Here is a 13,156-nt window from a genome sequence, read left to right as displayed (position 1 = left end):
TTAATAAGATGTATTTACTCTGTTTAAAACAGAGTATAAATCCACAAATGTTAGGCTTTAACAGCAATCTACATAACACCTTTTCCATTCATCTGGTCTGGAACTGATTAATTCACAGGTACCTTGGCAGCTATCCGTCTTGCCTTAATCTCTACTTGATCACCATATCTATCTCCCCAAATTAGACATGTAGATGCATAAGATGTGCTATATAAGAAGTGTGTGTAAAAATACTCATGTTAATTTTCAGGAGAAACCTGTACCCATACCCTCCCCTGAAAAAAGGATTCCTGTTTTACTAGTCTTCATCACATTACATTGCATCTTTACAGTCCTTACAGCTGAACAACACACTGCACTTCCTTACAAATCAACACTGTAAGCACACACAGAGCTCCAGTACAGGTCTTCAATAACCAAAATGTTCACCCTCCAAAGGCGCAAAAAAGGAGAAACATGAGTCATGCCTTCCAAGAACAATGGTGCTTTCTCTAAAGCATAAATTTGTGAACTTCTGTGAAATGTATCTACTAGGCTACAGTGCCTAATAGCTATGCAAAGGATTCTTTAAAAAAAAACACACATGGAAATCTACTTTTCTAAGTATTCACTTTGAAAGCAGGAAAGAACACCACATGCTTTAGTGCCAAATGCTCTTCTGGTTAATAATTATAATAAAAAATGTTTAAGGGCATTGTGAGTAATACCAACATTTTTGAGAGGGAGAACAACTAAATGTTTCAACAAAAAGTGCATTTCACTTCTATGCTGTCAAAAGAAAATTCAGTGGGCTTATACTCTAACTGAATAACAAGCCTGGGACTTTCTGCCACCTCTGAATCTTATGCAAAAATCACTGATTGTGGTGAAAGTGATACATCTGGGGGTGCACATATGGCATTCTCTGCAAAACTCCTAATTTGCAGCTCTTTGCCACATTTAATTCATTCATCAAGTTTAACATTTGAAACTTCCCCATCTTTCTCAGTATGTAAGTTAATAGTGTTTGCGACAGTGGTAGGAGACAGAAAAGCCAAAACCAAGATTTTCTCCTGTTACTGAATACAGCCCAAGATAGAGCCAGATTCACTCATAAACCACTTCTGGCTCTGCCAGGAACTGAGCACTCCTGACTAGCTACATCTAGACACATCAGGGCACTCAGAATCAAGCCTTCTGTCCTGAGAAAGCCCATCTCTGCCCATAACATAAAAGAGAAAACAATGAGTTTACACACATGAAAGGTCATGCTCTGAATTGAGCAACTGAAGACACACCGAACTCGCACATCAGAGTTTGTTCCTCTCTGCTACTGAAGGAGGGTATTATACCTCTCTCTATATAATGGCTTGCAAAACAAATACTTCTTATATAAGATTTCTGGGGGAAAAAAAAATCCTCTAACCATTACTTTAAATGTATTACCCCTAATTTCCATCTTCCAAATCTAGAAATTATTACTGGCTTCAATGCTTATTCCTTGACCCCAGTTAAATTCCCACAAGAATCTGAATGCTAAATGCATCTTCCTGCATTTCCGTGCTTCTGGCTCTTGCCAGAAACAGGGACTTGGTTTTGAAGCAGGCTTAACATTTCTTCCTGTGGGCTGAGTGGCTACATGTCGCAAAGATGAGTAACTTACTGAGGAACAAGGTTGTATATCACACTCAAAACTACGCCAGGAGGTCCCTGATATTGCCTTTTACAGAACATCTCCCTCAGAGTATTCTTGGCCATTGCTGAGATATTTTCTACTGTTTCTTCATTTCTTTCTTATTTTCTTTTCTTGGCAGAGAGAGGGTAAGAAGGGGAAGGCACATACAGGAGTGAACTGTTTTGCAAAGACATCTACAAGCTATGATAAAATAAAAGCACAGTTGTGATTGTTTTAAGAACTGAAGACCCTTTACAAGGCAAGTCCTACAGACTTTTAACATTTCCCTTTTGAAGGCAACTGATAATCACTATCATTCTCTCCTTAGTCTGACTATGTGAAGTACTCGGAAAATTGGAGTGGTGCCTTGATACTGTTACAAACCCATCAGTTTCACTGAAGGATTTCCTCCAGCAAAACTGTGAAAAACCTAAAATGTTGCCTCCTTGAGAGAAGTTGAATGACTGAAATGCTGGCAGAAAACATTCTCTTGAAGAGTAATAAATCAAAGTAAAAATACTTGCCAACTTTAAAATAAATAAAGCGTTAGCCATTTACTGCTCCATACGTCATGCTTGTGGCCAAGATACTCCACTTCAGCATCCCTTCACTGTAAAATGGATGTTACCAGTTAGCAGGAGCTGGTCTCCTGCAACCTCCTTGTTAAGGCAGCTCTACCACAGGTCACAGGCTAGAAGGGAAGGAGGAAGAAGAGAGGAAGGCAGCAACTCTGTAAAGCAGTATTTTTACAACAGGAACATTTAATCTAATACCTGGTACACTGCACTTGGATTTGCAGCACTGACAGAATGCAGAAGCTTAAACAACTCTGTTTTTCTAGCACATCAATCCTAAAAGAGAGGTGAAGGACCTCAGGGCTCAGGAGAATCATGTTCTCCTTCCTTTCTTGGGCAAGAGACTAAACATTCAAGAAATGGGAATAGAAACTAAGTCATTACAGTGAAAAACAGTTTCAGAGATGTAAAGAGGCATGAAGGGTCAAGGAAAGATAGTAAAGATATTCTGTATGTAATGGCCAGACCCTGTTCTGCTGGAATACTCTTCAAGTGGTACAGCCGCAAAAGTGACCACAGCCAACATTCAGCTCCTAAAACCTCCAATGCAGAAACCACACACAACAGCAACATGGTATCCCACACCACTGAAATACTGCTTACTACTGCAGAGATGCTACCAGCTCGTAGTCACCTACTGCAACTTGCAACAGCCTCCACAGAGCTCTTGCTCCTGGGCAAGTCAAACAACCCCAAGTTCACATTACAGGGAATTCATATATAAGACAGAAAGGGGGATAGTGAATGCAAATCCTATTATGATGAATTTCAGGCACAGAAGGGAGGTAACCATCAAGAAAATAAAGACAAAAACCAGAACAAAACATAACCAACACCTACCAAACCAAAAACCAGGGACTAGTATTGAATAGGCTTTGTCATAATCCAAATAATTATCTGCATAAAGGCTATCAGAACCTGATAAAGCACTAAAAAACATACATAGTATTTTCAGATATGTATTAAAAAAATCAAAGTAATTAAAGCCTATTTTTAAAAATATCTATATAGGCTACGTAAATATAATCAAAAATTTTAATCTGAATAAAATTTCTGCACACCACAATGGCACCCCACAAGAGGGTCTAAGTTCCATATATGCCAGTGTATGCCAGTTCTCCATACATGGAGCATATATGCTCTGGCATATGCCCAAAATATCCCTCCTATCTCTCCATCTAAGGCTAAAAAACAAGTTACAAAATTAGTTTATCCTAAGTAAATCATGATAGGCTTTTCTGCTATTACATTTATTCTACCAAACTAAGCTAATGTCCACCACCACCAAATATATTCCAGGAACATATTTCTTTCTTGATCATCTCAATCACTTAGATAAAAATACAAACAAAAATAGCAAATGCAAGCACAAAATCACCAATACCGAATCTAAGGCATTTTACATTTGTTTAAAAGGTGTTTTGCCAACGACTCCCATTCTGTTCAGAGTAATAGCAAAGAGCACACACATGAAGTGTCTCCCATCATAAAATCTCTCCCTCATGCTTTCCAACCTGCAGAGTACAGGATTTTTTTGTTGCAACTGTGGGCAACTTAGGGAAGGATGCAAAGCATGGAGTACAGTCTTTTACAGATATCTAATATAAAACTCTTACTGTAGTTCTAGAGATTTTGTATTGAATATACCACATTATAGCTGCAATTAATAACCTAATGTAATTTGTCTATGCTTTTCAGGCAACAGATAAAAAGAACTGGTGAAAAATAACCTATTTCTGTTACTAACATGGCAATCGAATGATGGAGAACACTAGGAAAACACAGATACATGTGTTCTCCATGTACATGGAGAGACATTTTAAATTTTCACAACAGAAATATTGAATTCTAACTACATTTAGCAAAGGAAAACTTGAGTTAAAATTCTAGTTCCCTACAGCAGTTTCCTTCAGCGCAAGAGCCAGAGCAATGTCAGCAGGCAGTGCCCTATTTCAGCCACCATGCCAATCCCACTGGCACAGACACACAACCTGCATGACTGTCCTTTGAGGATGTCCTTCTGAACCCTGTGTGAACATTCTGTCAGAAACAAAGCTAAGGCCAGGAACTCTAATAGAAATTTGGTGATTTGGGGTATTTAGTGACCAAGTCACTATGGCACTCTGCTGCCAAGCAACTCAAGCAGAGAAGAGCTGCAGTACTACAAAGCTGAGTGTACCCATGTATATGCTGGAAGTGATGAGTTTTTTCCATGTGTTTTTTTCAATCTGTCACTGATGGCTTCAGTAATTTGTTGCCAATGACTTATGAAATGCTTCACCAGCAAGCAGCTACTAAAATCAATAAAACTGTGCTGTTAGACTATGCACAAGGAGAATCAAAAACTCAGCACATCTCCAGTCATGCTCTTTTGAGCCCACTCATACCAGTGTTTGTTTTGTTTGCATTTTGCAAGTGTGATTTGGAAGCAAGAGCCATGAATGTGAGAGACAGGGTTCTGTGTCAACCCAAATTTCATCAGAACTAGAAAGGCACAAGAATGGTTTAGTTTATCTTTTTCCTTACTCAGACCTTTTTAGTTTTATCTCACATCATGCTCTTCTGTTCTGACAGCTTCCTAGTTAACTACTGTCAACCTAAGGACACTTCACCATCTACTTAATTAATCCTTAGAGAACAAATATATCCCATCACACAACACAGTCAAAATACTGACTTCCAGACAGTGAGAAAGCAAGAGTGCATTCTGTATATTAAAGCAAAGAGGCAGGCAGGGGCTAACTACTGGAGGCAGAAGTTGCAATATAGTGAAGGAAAGAGCATGGGGAGCTTTTGGAAAACCTCTTCTACAAGACTGTAGAAATCCTTCATTTTCTGAGCAAATGCACTTTTCTTTAAAGGATCAGTGTACTTATTAAGGAATCATCATTCACAGCACCTCTATTTTACTTCATAAACATCTTTTTCAGGCTTTACTACTCTCCTCCCAAACACTTTTCTCCCTGAAGATATAAAACCATTTTTTTCCCCCCCTCAGATTCAAGAAAAAAACAAGCTCTTATGCCAGAGCAAACAAAAGAGTAGCTGATCAACAACTCTATTCTCCTCAGACTTGCTGCCTCATACTGCTTTCTGAGCAACATGTTCCATGTGGCGTTAGATGTGAAGAAAGCTCTGGAAAGGGCAGTGGCTGAAGGAAATTCCAAGAGGGCAGCTGCAGAACGAAACCTTATCGTAACCTCTAAAAGACCAGAGTATATGGTATGTAAAGCAAATGCCAGCAGATTTTAAGAGTTATGCATAGCATTTCCCAATGGCTAACAGCCTGAGAGCATCAGCCTTGATCTTCTGAGATGCAAGCTATCCAACCATCTCTCTGCCCCCTGGGAAACCTCAGATGACCATCACCACTGGATCACCAACAAGAACCAGAATTGTCCTGTGTAAAATGTAACAAGTCCTTAAGAAGCTACGGTTCCCCTTATTTTTGTCCATCTGCAAGTTAACAAGGGGATTTAAATGATTAATCCAGCTATCTTTTTCAAAAATGGAGAGAACTCATTACACGGAGTCAGACAAGCTGCATGGAAAATTGACATCCTGTTTATCCACTTCAGCAGCACAGTTTTCCCCCTGCTTCCCTCCCTTGTAGCCTCAGCCCTGCCCTCTAGGAATTAACAGGCCATTAGTCATTTTGATTTTAAATTTGGTTTATTTGCTTGACAACATAGAAATTTATGAGAGATGCAGCCAAAATTCAACAGGGAAATGAGCTGAAACCAACAACTTGCAACATTAGCTACGGAATCTCATCCACTTCTTCAAAATAAATACATTTCACACAAAAATGATCAATCTATTATCTTAGATTTAGTTTCCCAGATCACAAATTTTTATCAAAATGTCTTAAGGTCTATGATCTTTGCAAAGTCCACCTCCTTTTTGCAAAACTTTATAACTAATTTTTAAATTAATTTATGGCAATGAACATTATAGTTTTTAAAGGTATGTATCCAAGTTCTTTTGATCATTTTTTTAAAAAAAACTAAATAAAATTATTTATGAATGGTTAGATTTTTGTTCACAGCCTTGATTCTTCTGTGGTATATTCTTCACCTGTTGTAAACTTTTACTTTAATGGCTTTCTTCACTTATATATACAAACTGGTACTACTTTGGAAACAAGCAATATATACTTCAAACAATTATTGGTATTTATTTGCTAAGGGTTCAATTACCTCAAGTCAGTGAACTTCCCAGAATAAGGGTTACTGCAAGGTCATGGTAAAGTACTAAACAGGACATAGGTGAAGACAGACATTAAGACCATGATTTTCTTACGGCTTGTCATATTCCCATTCCCCTTTTTATTCATAAGATTCATAACAAAACCTGAAGTTTTTTATTCTGCACAGATTTTTCAAAATGCAGGTTCCTTCATTTGTCTACCTGCTATTTACTTCCTACCCAGGAAGTTACAAACCATAAAAATGTTTCCTTAGTCAAAAAAACCTTTTTTTCCCCTGTAAAATAGACTCATTTGGTGCTGATACACAATGACTCTGCCTCAGTATGCCCCAAGACATTACAAACAATCAACATTTTGAGTGAAGAAGTGCTCTTATGATATAAAACCCACACAGCAGCCCCTGTGGACACAGTGAAGTGCCTTCATGGTTAAACACACAAAAAGGTATGATTCAACAAGAAAAAGATTGATTTTCCTGACAGGACACACACTCCATACTCAGTTTGTGGCAACAAGAATGCAGCTGAACAAAAGCAGCAAGGCACACCCTACCAGTGAGGCCAGGCTGTGTCTCAGACAAGACAAAGAAATTTGACTAGGCTTTGTGGATTTATATACTCCTTCCTTGCTCTCAGGAACTTCTCTCATTTCCTATTCATTTCAGCAGACAAAAAGCCTGGGCAAACAAGCAGTGAGAAAAGACGAGCTGGAAAGGACAGAAGAGGGGATAAATAACCACTCTGTGGCAGCAAGACCATGTATTATCTCAGCAGCTCCCCATCTTTTCTCAGTCAAGATGCAGCAGCCCTCATTCCCATCCTGGTATCACTCACAACTCTCTACCCTTCAACAACCCCAGTGCCTTGAACCTGCCATCATATCAGTCCCTGTCTTTTCTATAGCTTTGTGGCACCCACATCCATTATTTCACCAACCTTTTTATTACTATCTTCCCTCCTCTTTTGACCTAGGAGCATTATTCCGGAGCCCTTTTCAGTTCTGGCACTGTTTCATTCTCCTCTACTGCCCTGGTCATCAATGACTTTCATGAACTTGGAGGGAAGAAGCAGTATTAACAGTGTAACAAGCTGCAATGAGGGGAAACAGAAGAAGGAAGAAAAAAGCTAAAGGGCTTTTTCCAAAAGGATCATGAGGCCAAACAGTGACACCCAGTCAATGAACATTCAGGATACAGGTCCCCAAGAACAAAGTAGTGACCTCCCATCAGGTGAGCCTAAAAGTATAGCTTGCAGTCAAAAGTGTAGCACAAGAGTCCAGGCAGCACATGTCATGCAGAAACACTGGTACCATGAAATTACTACTGTCAACAGGTATTTACCTTTCAGCCCTGTGCCTTTTTCCTAAAGCATTGAGCAAATGTCTCCTCACTACTGAAGAAATATACAGAAAACAATTAAAATTTATGGCCTCCTAATGGCACTATCTAACCCTACTGTCCTAAGTTAAAGGTATTTCCTTGAACTGCCCTCAAGAGGCCAGACAGTTCCTGTTACTTGGAGCTGCTGGGTAACAGCATCAAATAGTGCTGTGCTGCCTCTGCAACACTGCCAAGCATTCAAGGCAGCTGCTCAGTGCCTGGATGAAAGCAGATCATTACCATGATCACAGAAAACATTTGGATTTAAGTCAAGTACTTGCAAGAAGACCTGGACACCCCCCCCCCCGGTTCAATTCCTGTCATGCTCCCCCATGCTCCTCAAATACACAGCTGCTCATGCTTGCTCTGTGTTCTGCAGGCAGCACCTTCATCACTCCACAACTCCCAGTATCCCACATGGCCAAGCAGCTCATGCCTCCTCTGTAGGGTCCTTCTCCCATTTAAAGAAATTAGGTACTGTTTCAAAGCACTTACTTTTGGAAAAGTATTTTAAGGACATACACAGCAAGGACTTATGTATGTCGGCAAGACAAGGTCAACAAAATACACCATGCTTACACAGGCAGAGAAGTTGGCATTGAACCCCTGGACCAATGTACTCCACAGAGAAGGGAGCCCTACAGAGAGCAGACATTCCTGCAAAGCCTGGCTTAGCTCTCTGGTGACACTCTGGCATCACCAAAATCCATCTCAAAAATCAAATAGCTTGTCTGAACCTCAAAAATCCTGACTGAAACAGGAAAGACACTTGCTCTCCATTTCAAGGCAAAAAGATGTATAGTAATTAGTACAGGCATCATCTCCAGCAGTTTACCTTTGAATTCAAAGTTAGAAACATAGAAACAACAAAAATACTCTCTCTTTTTTGAGAAAGTTGCTCATATTTGAAACTACTAGGGTATAATAAAAATTGGTGAACTTGAAGCATATTTTCTCTTACCAGTGGAACTTGAAGCAAGCAGAACTTCAGAATGCAAGCTGAATGTCCAGCCCCTTAGTTACTCATTGGCTATCTGAAACTGAGGTTTAGCAAAGTATTGGCTTCTCATCAAACCTGAATTACAGCATTATAAACATATTTAAACCCATCTTTCAAACAAGGTAGGCCAACCTGTCTTGTGATTTTCCATCTTCCTCCCATTCATACCACATTTGTAAATGGGCTGTTGATAAAAGCCAAAAAATACAAACTCAGTCTGTCCAGCTTAATACTAAACTGCTTGGGTTTACACCAAGTATGTTTGTTAGTTGTTTCTTCCCTTCAAGACTTGGTATCTAAATAATTTAGAAATACTTCTGGTTGGTAAATAACAATTCCAGTGCCAAATGTTAGTACAAGGTATTGGAGCAGCTGTAACTGTGCTAAGAGTCCACATAGGAATAAATATCCTCTATTACTACAGAGCAAGTAAGCTACACAATGTATTAATGCAGAAACACATGCTACCACAAAAAGAGGAAAAAAGACAACAAAATTTGTTATCACTAAAGTCTCATATTAATTCCTGCCAACTGTAGTCATAAGTACTACAGAATAGTTGATGCTGTGGTAGTGTATAGCAGCTAACATTTCACATAGAGTAACAATGCCTTCTAGGAAGAAAACATTAACAGTTATTGGTATCTTGCAACATACCAGATGTCCCAATTTAATCACCCCTATCACCTCTGCATCCACATGGACTGAAATGGGTGTATGTGTACAGAAGAATTTGCCACAAGGGGTGATACCATCAACAGCATCTCAGCATTCTTTAGATGGATTTCACAGTAGCTTGATGATGGTTTGTCTGGTTGTGTGTCAACTCAACACACAGCTTCTAACAGGATCCAATTTATTAGCAGGTTCCACCATAACTGAATTAATAAGCCATTTAACCACACACCAACAGGGTCTAACAATGTTTAGCTCTGAAGAATATTTATTACTCTGTCAACTATATGATAAAAATCAGTAGCAGGATTTGCCTTGTTGATCATCAAGTATTTCTAACAGTTTTCCCCTTTGTGAAAACATACACAGAAAAATTTGAATCCTGTGCTGTTTAAATGCTGCAGTTACAGAAAAGTCACAGTAAAAAATACAAGAACTTTCAATGAAAATTTCAGCCAGGAGTATTTTCTAGTAGGATTTTCATAAAGCTCTTCTTGTCAAGCAACAAAGCTTATTTTTGTTATTTTAATAAAACAACTAAAAAAAAAACAAAAACAAAACAAAACCCCAAAAACTAACAACCATAACAACCAAAAAAACCAAACAAAACCCAAAAAATAAAAAAAACAAAACACAAACAAAAAACAACAACAACAAAAAAAAACCACCACATATCCTTAGGGATACTATTCTTAAAGAATATATGCATTTTGTTAGGGTTTGGGTGCTTTTCAGTTAGACAATGTGCATAACAAACTTTGAACAAACAATCCAAAACAGAGTCTCACAAGAGAGGCAAAGTATTTTTTTTTTTCAAATACAGAACAAATCTTGTTGAAAGAACTATATCAACCACCATAAAACCAGGACTCTACTTTGCCATCCTTGCACTTTTCATGCACCCAAGTCAGTGACTTGGAAGAGCTCAGATCTTCCACTTTAGGCTGGCATCATAGCTACTTCTACATGAGGATATTGATCAATCACACAAAAATAATATAGAAACTCAAGATACACATGGACTCTTCAAACCAACTACCCTTCAGGACATATTTCTGAAGTGATGAAAATGAAATTATCAAAGCTTTAAAATGGTGGTTCTACAGAAAGTCCAGAGCATGTGCCTCAGAAGACTGAGGTTTTACATTTTCCTACTATTAAGCTGAGCAAACACAAGTTTGATGTATGCTTATGCCCCCATGTGAAGACAGAAAGATTTCAAGGCAGAATTTCAAAAACAAATTAAAACTATGTATTTGAATGTATTAAAACCAACACCATATCTATTTTATTGCCTTTGCACTTTATTACATTTTCCAAAAATCCATTTCAATTAACATCAGCACTAGCAATGAGCATGCTGCCAGGAACGTCAAGACTTGTATCCAAATATCTGTGCATGCCATCATTATGGCTTTCATGTACTTCAAAAAGAAGACTAAAAGCATGATTGAAGAGGCTGTTAATGTTTTACATGAAGGTTCTTTTCTTTCATTCATCTGGTTGAACAAAAGCTCATTTTGTTGATCCATCAGTTTTCTGATCAGTCTGATGAATGAAGCATTGACTTATGTCTGCATACTTCTGTATGGTATAACATAACTGCATTTATTTAATAATCAATCAAAGACAATGACATACTTAGGAAGATATAATTTTGTTTTGCTTATCAGTTTTTTTAGCAAGAGCAAATCTCAAGCTCCTGAAAATGAAATATTGCAACATAAAATGACAGAAATGTCTTGTCTTTTGATTTAGTGTAGATTTGACTGCCTAAACACACTTCAAATTATTTATTTCCAGATGTTATTAAAGGCTATAAATTATTTCTATTTTTCACTTGCAATGTAAATAAACTGAAGACCAAAACTAGTTTTATTATCTCTTGAACTAGTGAGATGGGTTTTTTCTAAGCTTATACCAAAAATAACTTTTTCTTTCCCCAGATACTATGTGGCATTGATCTACATCATGTAGTTGTTTTTACCTTTTAATTGATTTAATTAGTATTAAAAACTACCACCACTATAAAATAAAGAACACATTATGAAAGTAATCTTATACCCTTACAAAAACTCCTAAGGTTTACTAAGTTTATCATATTTTAATACTGTAACTATATAGATGAAACAAAAATACGTACAAAGCCCTTTTAAAGTATGTAAGAAAGATTACTAGAGAAATAATTATATGGTATAAAATTACATTAATCTATTACTCTTAAATACATGCCCATAACTAATCATTTTAGAACTTGTTTCCATTGATTTTAACATTGCAATGTTAAGATCTAGAAATAAAAAATGTGTGTGAGTAGTCTGTTACTCTAACATGTTCAGATTTAAATGAGAGTTTTCCCCAACAATATAGTTTTGAAAGAGTAATTTTCACATTGCATACAGGCTGAACAAAATATCCAAAAGGAGAAACATCACTGCCCTCTTGCAACTAAAGAACACTTCTGTTGCAGACATTCATCTGGAAATATCAAATAAAGTTTTCTCCAATCTGCATAAATAAATAAATACATATATAAATAAATAAATGACATTTTAATACAAAATCCCAGTACAGTTTTGCAACTGTTTATGCTGCAGTTAGAATATTTCTATTAGAGAAAAACAAAGGTTCCATAAATCTCAGCCAATTTCTTACAGTGTTTTTATGGCCATTTTGTGCAAAATGTGTGAGATTTAGGTGTCACATATTTAAGCCTGCACAGATCCACATGAAAAATTCAACTGAATGCAGTCTGTGAGAATCCAACACACAGAGCAGTGAAAAAACAGCAGGAGCCCAACTCTACTTGTATGGGACCCTGGATGAATATCAAGAGCTGAGGTGCTCTATCTGTCCACTTTGCCCTACTTCAATTACAGTAGTCAAGTCTGATACACCTCTTCCACATCCATTTCTCCTGCTCTCTTGGATTTACATAGTGCTTGGAATCCCGCTTATCCTCATGTTAAAGAGCAGAGTCCAATTCTGCAAAGCTACAGCTACACTTTTAAGAAGCATACAGATATGTGGCACTCCTGGATTTCAGTACTGCCAATCATCTAAAAATTTTAACTCTAATCCTTTAAGATTTGTGTGAACTTCATGGGCTCTTGTTGGAATACCGTTTTTTTGTTTGTTTGCTTGTTTTTGGCTGACTGTTTTTTTAATTGTCCTTAAATTCACTGACTTCCAGACAAAGAACATGGTGTTTGGCTCCCTTGACAGTTCAAGCCACATCACAGTTAAAACTGTACACAAAGCTTTGTGCAGGACAGACTGCTCCATTTCAGCTGCTGTCAGCTCAGTTATATACTCTCCATATGAAGGAAAAAGATAGGTACTTGGAATTTATTTTTGAACTTCCTCACAATCAAATGCAACTGCAAAATTCCACATGTAAGAGAAGACAAAGCTTCTGAACATACTCAGAATTAACTCTCTTAAGCTACAAATGCCGCTACTTTACACACAGAAAGTCTAGGTTAGGTAGCTATTGTACAGCTAGGAGTCAAAACACTAACATATGGGTTTATTTCAGATTACTCAGATTCATGTCCCTATAATTACTAGTACTGAAGAGTTTGAGTTATTTTTCCCTTCAGCAACTCCTCTACTAAATGAAGTGAATTTTTGCAATTGAGAAACTGCTTGTCTTTCAGTCACA

At 37.6% G+C, this 13,156-nt stretch overlaps 1 protein-coding gene across 6 annotated transcripts in view; it reads right to left on the bottom strand.

The window, feature by feature from the left end:
* Positions 1-13,156, bottom strand: part of TSPAN12 (tetraspanin 12) — a 40,695-nt gene that overhangs the window by 14,413 nt on the left and 13,126 nt on the right. The window lies entirely within an intron of this gene.

The sequence above is a fragment of the Cyanistes caeruleus genome, chromosome 4, assembly GCF_971803275.1.
Source record: "Cyanistes caeruleus chromosome 4, bCyaCae1.hap1.1, whole genome shotgun sequence".
Lineage (NCBI taxonomy): Eukaryota > Metazoa > Chordata > Aves > Passeriformes > Paridae > Cyanistes > Cyanistes caeruleus.
Note: the sequence above shows the minus strand (reverse complement) of the source record. Positions and strands in the feature narration are given on the sequence as shown.